Source organism: Sminthopsis crassicaudata, chromosome 2 (assembly GCF_048593235.1).
Source record: "Sminthopsis crassicaudata isolate SCR6 chromosome 2, ASM4859323v1, whole genome shotgun sequence".
NCBI lineage: Eukaryota > Metazoa > Chordata > Mammalia > Dasyuromorphia > Dasyuridae > Sminthopsis > Sminthopsis crassicaudata.
The window spans coordinates 333,489,149-333,499,291 of NC_133618.1; positions in this window are offsets into that span (position 1 = coordinate 333,489,149).

Sequence of the window (10,143 nt, forward strand, 5' to 3'; positions counted from 1 at the left end):
TTTTTCTTTTTTGTTGTTGTTTCATTTTATTGTTTCTTGATTTCTCATGAAGTCATTAGCTTCCATTTGTTCAATTCTAATTTTCAAGGAATTGTTTTCCTCAGTGAGCTTTTGTACTTCCTTTTCCATTTTGTGAGAAATTCCCAATTTTGCCTTTTAAGGCATTCTTCTCCTTGTTACCTTTTTATATATCCTCTTAAATTAGTTTCATTTCTATTCCCAGTTTTTCCTCTATCTCTCTTACTTGATTTTCAAAATCCCTTTTTATCTCTTTCATGGTCTAAGACTAATTCTTATTTTTCTTGGAGGCTTTAAATGTAAGAACTTTGACTTTGTTATCTTCTTCTGAGTGTGTGATTTATTCTTCCTTATCACCATAATAACTTTCTATGGTCAAAATCTTTTTATGTTGTTTGCTCATTTTCCCAACATATTACTTGCCTTTTAACTCTTTGTTAAAGTAGGACTCTGTTTCCATGGTGGAGAGTATAATGTCCCAAGCTTCAGGAGGTGATGCAGTTGTTTTCAGAGACATGTAAATTTTCAGTTATTCCAAGACACTATGATCCACAAAAAAAAAGTGTATTTGAGTGACCACAAACACTCTTTCCCCCAATGAAATTGTGAAGAAGGCCCTTGCTCTCTGTAGTTCTAAGGTACTAAAGCAACAGAGTCCTACCTCAATACTAATAAAGCCACCCTGCTACTGCTATCACCCTCACTGCCATTCACTGTTGCCACTGCTGATGATTTCCCAAGGCTCTCTCATCCTAGGGAAACAAACCTTTTCTGCCAAACTTCCCAATTATCTTTGATGTCTTCAGGTTGATTCATAGGTCCTAAGGCTCCCTTTTCATTTGCTGGCACTGGAGCTAGGGCTGTGCTGGCATGATCTGCACTGGGATCATGCTGGACTTCCACCCTGATGCAATAGATCTTTCTTTCTAAACTTCTAAATTGTCTTCAGCTGGAAAATTGTTCCACTCAGTCTTTTTATGTGTCTAAGCTGAGTCTTGAAAGTGATCAGTAAATATCAGGAGATAGAGATGAGAACAGAGAGCATTACAAGCATGAGAAACAGTTAATTCAAAGGAACAGGAAATCACTTAAATGCCTAAAAGAAGACTTTATATTTTATCTAAGATAGTAAGGATCCATTGAAGTTTATTTAGCAATGGGGTGATGTGGTCAAGTCAGCACTTAGAAAAATTCCTTTGGCAGCCATGTGTAGAATAGTTTGTAATAGGGAGTAACTGATTGGAAGCAAGAGAATAATGAGAAAGCTATTGTAATAGTCCAAGATAGAGGTGATAATGGCCTGAATTAATGTAGCAGTTATGTAAAAATAGGCCATATACAATGTTTTGTTGCATAGGTAGAAATGACAAGTTTTGACAACTGATAATATATGTGGGAGAAGTGATAGTAAAGAATTAAAAAGGACATAGAGGTTGTCAACCTAGACAATTGAGAGGATAGTGATAGCATCAGTCAAAATATGAAAGTTCAGAAGAAAGAAGAGTATGAGGAGAAAGGAATGAATAAACAGAAAGACATTTATTAAGTATCAAATGTATCAAATGATGTACTAAATGGTATGGATGCAAATTTAAGCAAATAATTCTGTCTCTGCCTTCAAAGAGATCTTCTAATAGAAGAGAACACATATTTATTTGGAGCTAGAATTGGAAATTGTTGAGAGAGTACAGATGGCATGACTTAGAAATAGTCAAGATAAGGTGAAAAAGTTACTTATCAGAGTAAAAGAACTCAGAGGTAAAAAGACCAATTTCTAGTGAGAAGGAAATGAGGAAATACCCAAAGTGCAGAAAGTATGGTTTTAAAAGGTCAAAAAAAAGTTGATTAATGAGTTCTATTTTGAATATGTCGAGTTTAAAACATACAAAAGATAGCTGGTAATGTGGAACTAGATCTCAAGAGAGAAATAATAACTGGATAAATAAGTCTGGGAATCCTCCTCAAAGAGCTCATAATTGAACCAATATTAGCTAATGAAATCACCAAGTGATCAAAAAAGATAACAAGGCTCAGAACAGTGTTTTGGGGATCACTTACAGTTAGGTGGAATAATAAGAATATCCAGCAAAGGACTGAGAAAAAACAATCAAACAGAAAGGAAGAGAACCAAGAAAATATTGTCATGAAAATCAAAGAGGAGGCATGGAAGAAAGTAATCAATAAATGTCAAATACTTCAGATTTCTCTGAAAATGAGAAATAGTCATTAAATTTGGCAACTAAGGGGCAGCTAGGTGGCGCAGTGGATGGAGCACCAGCCCTGAATTCAGGAGGACCAGAGTTCAAATCTGGTCTCAGACACTTAACAGCTAGTGTGACCCTGGGCAAGTCACTTAACCCCAGCCGCAGGGGGGGAAAAAATTGGCAACTAAGAAATCATTATTAATTTTGAGAGAACAGTTCCTGTTTAATGATGATGTGAGAAAGCAGAATTCAAGTTTAGAAGATTTAGAAAAGAGAAAGTGGAAGTACCAAGCATAAGTCAATTGTTCAAGGATTTTAGCAGAAAAGGGAAAGGATAATATAGGATAACAGTTATAAGGATAGTAGGATTAAATTATGTTTTGTTTTTGTTTTTGTTTTTTAGAATAGGATATGAGCATAGCAGAGACAGGACAATGAGATAAGCACCCTCTTCATCAGGGACTGGAGTAGAGTAGGACATGGTGAGGAATGATGTCTTCTTAGGAATACCTCTTTTCATTGGATTCATATATGTGAACTGAATTCAGTCTTAGGAGAATCTGATCTGTAAAGAGAGGAGCTAGGTTCTTTCTCAAGCTTTTTGTCTGTTTGCATGTCTACCTTCAGAGTCCCATGGAAATTTACTAAAAAACAAAACAAACTAACCCTTACCTTTGACTCATGTTAGTTTTCCTCAGCTATGGGGCTACTATTTATTTTCTGTACATAAATGAAAATTTTAACATGCACTAAAATCACAAGTATATATTGACATAAAAACTTGAAGCAAGAAGCAGCAAAAAGATAATTATTGACACACTCTTCTGGAAAGTTGGGTCTTAAACTTCATGACATGAAGCACTTTGTAGGACTGTAGAACAGGCAGTTTGAATTTTGTTTCCTCTGCACTGTCCAGATAATTTATAGTATATCCATGCAAACCAAAACAGAAATTGGCTCATCCTCCTGCAGGAGATCATCTTCTTTTCCTACTACCAGGAGGTTTAAAGGTGAGAGAACATTGATAGGCATTCTTGGAGCAAATGACAAAAATATTTTTGGAAAAAGTAAACATCATTTCAGCAAGTAAAGCAAAGGTTTAAAACAACTACACAACAATGGATTTGTCCAATGTAACCAAGTTGTTTATTTCTGTATGGAGTCTATGTAATGGCTGAGATCCAAGAAGAGAATCAAAGGGCCCTGCATCAGTGACATCTCCTTAACTCAGCCAACAATGTATCAACAAAGAAGGGTCAAACGAACGCTGCTGGGTCATATGAGGTTGTTTAGGGAAACAGATGTGTTTATGATGGCAATTCAAGACCCAGTTATTGCCCTTTGAAATTATAGAAGAGTTATCCTTAAAAAGCCTGAATTTGTTAATCAATGTAGATTATTCAAAGAAATGGGAGAAACTGCAATATATCACTGCATGTTGTGAAAATATAGCACCTATCAATATGGAGCAATTTACCTGACTAGAATTTTAGATTAGAAGCTCATTATCTTTCATGGACTAACAAATAGCAAATCTCAGAACTACAGATATAGACCTCAAAATGTCCTAGACAATTAAACCAATTAACTGAACCAAATAACATACATATGATCTTTGTTGTCCTATATAGTACTGGAGTTGTTCCAAGAATGATTTCATTAAGCCTCTAAGGAATGACTTTATATAATAATAATAATTTTATTCTACTATATTCTCATTCATGATTCATTTTAACTCTCATTTAATTTATAATGATAGCATTTATATAGCTTTACAAATTTGTAAGTGCTATTATATTCTCCACTGTACAGATAAGGAAACTGAGACTGAGTTAGGTTAAATTGCTCAGAGTCACTCAGGTAGTAAGTGCTTGAGTTAGGATTTGAACTCATCTTCCTGCTTCAAGGTGCAGAATTTGATCCACTTGATACCTAACTACCTCATTTCTCCCAAGAATTCTATTTAAATTTGTCTCCATGCCATATTTTTTCTTATATTTGTTTAGGAATTATTCTGTTCTGGATTTGTGACTTGAATATATCCATCACCCATTAACATGATAGTTCTCTATGTTAGTTCTTTCTTGGTAGTATCTTTCTTTCTTTCTTTCTTTCTTTTTCTTTTTCTTTCTTTTGCTCATTCTTTCTGCCTTGTTTACTGACCTTGGACTTTGCTATTTTGTATTCTTTTTGATCCAGCTGACATTTCAGAATATTGAATATCATCTCATTCAAGTGTCTCAAGAACAGTGCTGGGGACTTGCAAGTTTCTGCGTGCCCTCTGGAAGTTCTGATATGAATTTAGATCTGGGAAACACAACTGTACGCTTGACTCTGGCTAAAGCTCCAGTAGATCGCTCCTGGACTCAACCATTGTTAGCTACTTCAAGAACTCTGCAAGGTTCAGGATGGCAGAAGTGCAATCTTTCTTTTGGGTTGGGCTCACTATTCTGGTTGTTCTACTGCACGTTTTTGACTAGACTGGGAAGTTAATCTGAAATTCTACTCTCCTCCCAGGTTCAGAGCCACACAGCTCCTGCCTGCTCTTTTTCTGCTCCTTGTACACAGTTCACTCATTATTACTACTTTCCCTTGCCCACACATCCCTAAGAGAAGGTCCCCTCAATCTACACTGAATCTGTGACTCTACACTGAGATAAAAGTAACCAAGGTGCCATTTGATACCTGTTCATACTCTTGCACACCAGCAGGACCTTCTGTGCTGGATCTGGGACTTGCTATAATGCAATTGTAGGTCTTTGTTCAAGTCCTCATGCTAGAAGCCTCCACATAGTTCTTTATTGACTAGATCATATCCCCAGAGTCCACAGACCTCTCTGCCTCTTTATATCAACTTCAATTGGGAAGATGAATCACTATAGCTTTTTTTCCCTTGATTTCCCAATTAGGACTCAGCCTGGTACATTTTCTGGATGTTTGTGGAATAGTTGGGAATGGTCCATACAGCTTTCTTCTCCACCATTTTGACTCATCTCAGTTCTTCTACATTATTTCAATTCATTGGTCATTAGAGAAATTCAAAGTATATATACAATCATTAAATACATATTTATAGATGGCCTAAAATAGCCCTTTCTGTGACTGCATCAACACCAATGATGATAATATAGAACACATACAAACAGGAGTGAAGCTGATTTTGTATTTTCATTTCTTAAATAAGTTGAAATGACAAAAAAAAAAAAAAATCAGATCTAGTGACCATCAGACTGGCAATAGATCCCTAAGGTCTGACCCTCGGACAGGAAATATATTCATTTGCATGAACTATACTCAAAGCCTTTCCAGTAATTTAGTAGGATCTACCAGAATCTATTCTCTACTAGCACAGATTTCAAAACCATTGTTCTGTCACACCATAATAAGATATTTGAGTAGGACTCTTGTGAAGGGCCTTTCCTATGTGTGATGAAAATAAAACACCACCAATAAAGTTTTGTCTGACCTGCTATAAGTAGCTACACTTTAAATTCAATAATCTTCAATGGACACTGTTTAGGTACTTACTGTGTGCAGAGAAGGGCTTGGAGTATTGTGAGAATAGAAATATTTTAAAAGACTCAATATTTTGTTGGAAACAAAAGTCTATAAAATGACTTAAATGCTTGAGACATACATATCTATTATTATGCAGAGCCAAAGGGAAGAGCAGTTATTGACTTATGGTTGATCAGAAAAGACTATATGAGGGGAAATGGCATGTTAGCTTTAAAGAAAAAATCAAGGCTCATAATATGAGGTAATGTCAGGTAAGATATTGGGCACACTGCAGAATATCCATCTATTCTTTTCCTTTATTTGTTTTCTAAGACCAGTGCCAAGTAGGTATTATGAAAGAAATATTTACCAAAAATCCTCTTGTTTAATCAACAGATTGATGACACGCCTGCATTCAAAGTTTTGAATCCAGATGCATTTTCCAATATGGAAGCAGGGGAAATATAAAGTTTTGGCCAAATACTGTGAACTCTTTAAGACAATTCTTTCCTTTTAAATTAAAACTCAGGGGGAAAAAGTGTTTTCCATGCTATAAAATTTAAAATCCTATGTCTCATTCAAAGAATAATATGCAATGTTGCAGAGTTTGAAACCCAGAACCCAGAATTCTATAGTCCAACCAGATTCATCAGTGAGCATTACTGGTATTTTCAAAGTATGCACCACTAATTAGAAAGTTGCTTTCTGTTCAGAGACTAACTGCAATCAGGTTTACTTTCCCTTATTCTATATAACACCCTCTCCAGGGAACAAATATCAAAATGAAAAAAGAAGATAAGATCTTACCAGGAGGTCATTCTAAGAAGGTTGCTTCATGAAGTGATACTGTAGGAATTCCACAGGGGAAATAATTCCACTTCAGTAATAGTGATAGAAAGTGTTCTCAGCAGACTTACTCCACAGCCAGTGGGGCTGGTATAACCACCTGATAGATTCACAGCTTTAACTTCAGTTTTTAGGAAAATAGCACATGCCTTCTCTCCCTCCTACTGAGAGTGAATCACTCTTGCCAGACTCAAGCAGAGTTTGGCTAAGCTGGTAGCATTCAGCTACAATCTATTAAATTGAAGCTACTTTTGAAGTTGGTTAACAAGAAAAACCTCAATTTTCTATCTATTTAAACTCAGATTCAAGGAAGAAAAAAAAAAGTCAGTAGTAAGCATTTTCAATTTGCATAGTTGAATGTGTAGCATTAATAAATTCCTCAAGGTCAAAACAAAAAAATCACAATGAAAGATCATTAAGTCTGCTCCCTTTCCTATTTCAAACATAGAAAAATGACTTTTTAGTGTTCCTATTAGTCAGATGCATATGCCTCTTTTAGGCAAAGAAAAGTGGATACCTTTCTTCATATTCTAAGTCACTAGCAGCATTTAACATTTCACAGCATTGTATATTCCTAAAATATTTTGCCATCATTTCTATCCTTTCAACAACAACTTTTTGCTAAATGTTAGGATATATCACTATTGTTGCAAATAAAACAAAAAAGTCAAATTACATGCTTAACATCACAAAACAAAACAGTTTAGGTACGAGTATAAGTGCCCAAAGCAAGACTTGAAAACAATTCAATCAACATCCACTAGTCACCAACATCACCAATCCCCACTGTTCTTCTTGAAGAATATTTCTTTAAAAGTCCCTTTTGAGGCAGTTCTCAATTCCAGAGAAAATTACAGGGGAATCTCAAAAAAAAAAAAAAAAAAAAAAAAAAAAAAAATCCCTCAATAAACATAACAATAGTTATGTAGTTGAACTTTTAAAAGAGAAAAAAAAAAATCTTTTTGTACAGCAAAACAACTGTTTGGACACATATACATATATTGTATTTAATTTATACTTTAACATATTTAACATGTATTGGTCAACCTGCCATGGGGGGGGAGGGGGAAGGGGAAAGAGGGGAAAAATTGGAACAAAAGGTCAATGCTGTAAAATTACCCATGTATATATATATATATATATATATATATATATATATATATATATATATATATATATATATATATATATATATATGGTAAATAAAAACTATAATTAATTTTTAAAAGTTTTTTTTATTAATTATAAACTATAAGCCAAAAAAAATAAAAGAGAAAAAAAAACTTTTAGTTTATGACTGAACTCTCAGATGAACATATAGGATTTTACACATGAAAGGACTTTGGATGGTACCCACTCCGACCCTCTTAAAGATAAGGGAACTGGGTCACAATTGGGGTAAAGAGATTTTTCTAAGAGGTAGTAAAAGAGCAAAGAGTCAGAACCAAGAACCCAAGTTCCTAACTCCTAGAACAAATCTTCTTTCCTTTTAATAAAGTCACAGAATTTTAGAGGCAGAAGAAACCTTGGAGATGTATCTAAAAGGACTTCTTCCATCACTCTTAAGCATGAGTGATGAGAGTATGCACTAGAGTGATGGCAGTTTCAGAGAAGAAAAAGGAACATATTAAAGAGATATTGGGAAGACAAATTCAATAGTTGTTAACAACAGAATGGATATGGGATTGGGGGAAAGATCAAGGATGACTCCTAGTTTGTGAGCCTGAAGAGCTCACAAAATTAGGAGAGGTAGGGATAAGGAGAGGATTTTAGGAAAAGATAATGAATTCTGTTTGGGACTTGTTACATTTGAGAAATTTACTGGACATTCAGATATCCAGTTTAAGATATCTCAAAAGCAGTTGGAGATATGAGTTTGGAACTCAGCAGAGAGGTTAGGGCAGAATTGTTTGACTCAAGAATTATCAGCATAGAAATGGTAATTAAATCTATGGGAGTTGATGAAATCACCAAGTGAAGTTATATTGAAGGAAAAGAGACCAAAACAGAAACCTAAGGGACATCTATGGTTAGAGGGCATGATCTGAATGAGAATCAGACAAAGAAGATAAGAAGAAATGGTCAAATAGGTAGTGAAACCAAGAGAAAAGTCAAATCTTAAAAACATAGACAAAAAAGAGTATCAAGGATAAGAAGCAGATAGCCATTGTCAAAGACTATCTTGAGATTAAGGAAAATGAGGACTGAAAAAAGGCTGTTAGATTTGGCAATTAAGTAAACATTAAGAAAGGAGTTTTGATGAAGTAAGTGGTCACAAGCTAGATTATAAGGAGTTAAGAATTTAAAAGGAAATAAAATAGAAGTACTTCAGAGATCATTACATTATTGCATGTCTGTCCTACTTACAGTGCTGATATAAATCCTTACCCTAAACCTCTACTCTCTTAGTGTTTGCCAGCCCATCAGATAAAATATGTAAACACCAAAGAGAGATAGTACCAAATCTTCCTCCTATAAATCACTCTACTTAGGGACTGCTTTCTTATGTTATGGGAGTTGGATGAGGATGCCATCCCAAAGCTCTCTTACTAGTGGGTCACATCCCTAATTCTCGTCTTCACTGTTGTCTTCTCTTTTACCCCTTTCTCAAAGACACTTTACATATTTTTTTCAGTGAAAATTCTTGGTCTAAGATAATATTTCCCACTATACCTCTTATCTCTGAATGAGATGAGGTGAGATCTTTCAAGATTGTTGTGAAAATCGAGTAAGGCTTCATCTACTTCAGGGTTTGAGTAGGCCCGAAGGACTTTGAGCATTGATTCAAGGGCATAATTGAGTCCCCTTCAGTCTACCCTCCCATGACACAATTTCCTCCCTATTTCAGTCAAATATGGGCAACTATGTACTTATTGGTCAAGTTCAATTTTGTGGGTAGATCTCCCGTTTAGAATGTAAGACTCTCAGCCAATGAGGATGAGGGTCAGTGGTGGGAGGGGGTGTTTTGCATTAGGGATTAAAGGGGCTGTCCTGCCCACAGGAGGCGCTTCCTCTCTTTGATTGTCTGCTTGAGGGATGGGACGCCCTTCTCCGGAGAATGTAAAATAAACTTTGCTTTACTCTAGAGCTCTCTCCAGCTTTTTTATTAAATGGTGACCCCTCACCATTTCTGTACCACACATCTCCAAATCTATTGGTTGGTACATTTATACATTCTATCAACTGCTCTTCTGCTTTAATGACCCATTCCCTAAATACCAAGTGCTCTGTATTTAAGTGCTAAATATGCCAAGTCACTGTCATTTTTCTAATACTGGCAAGCCAGCTTCTCCAGAATTGTCAAAAATAAAGAATAAACAGGGCATTATCCAAGTGTCACATCTATAGTACCCTTATTTCACTTCAACCATAATTTAGACACCATGGCATTCTGTTCCAATTTTGTCCCAACCATTGACAAAATGCCAGATTCCACAATAAAGAAGCCTGGCAGTTCAGGTTCAATATTGGAATATGAGACACTAGATGAGCATTTAACATTGAACTAAAAGAAATTACAGCATGGGAAAAATACTCAGTAAGGATAGGGCATTTGGCTTAAGTTAATATTTTCTAC